The following is a 245-nucleotide window of genomic DNA, read 5'->3' on the forward strand; positions in this document are numbered from 1 at the left end:
GGATTCGCCGTTTGATCTGCGCACGCGGCCCTGCGCCTCATTGGCTGGGGAGGCTGCACGCGGAGGGGCGAGGGCGGGGCGGGGAGAGCGCGCGCGCCGGAGGGCGGGGCCGGGGAGCGGGAAGCCGGGCCTGGAGCGCGCCGGAGTGGGAACGAGCCGCGAGCCCGGGGGTGGGGCCGCAGGCGGGGCCAGCGGGCCGGGGGGTGGGGGACTCGGAAGGCGCCGACGGCCGCACCGCGAGGGGG

The sequence above is a fragment of the Carlito syrichta genome, unplaced genomic scaffold, assembly GCF_000164805.1.
Source record: "Carlito syrichta isolate Samal-C Ts95f unplaced genomic scaffold, Tarsius_syrichta-2.0.1 Scaffold316389, whole genome shotgun sequence".
NCBI classification, from domain to species: Eukaryota; Metazoa; Chordata; class Mammalia; order Primates; family Tarsiidae; genus Carlito; species Carlito syrichta.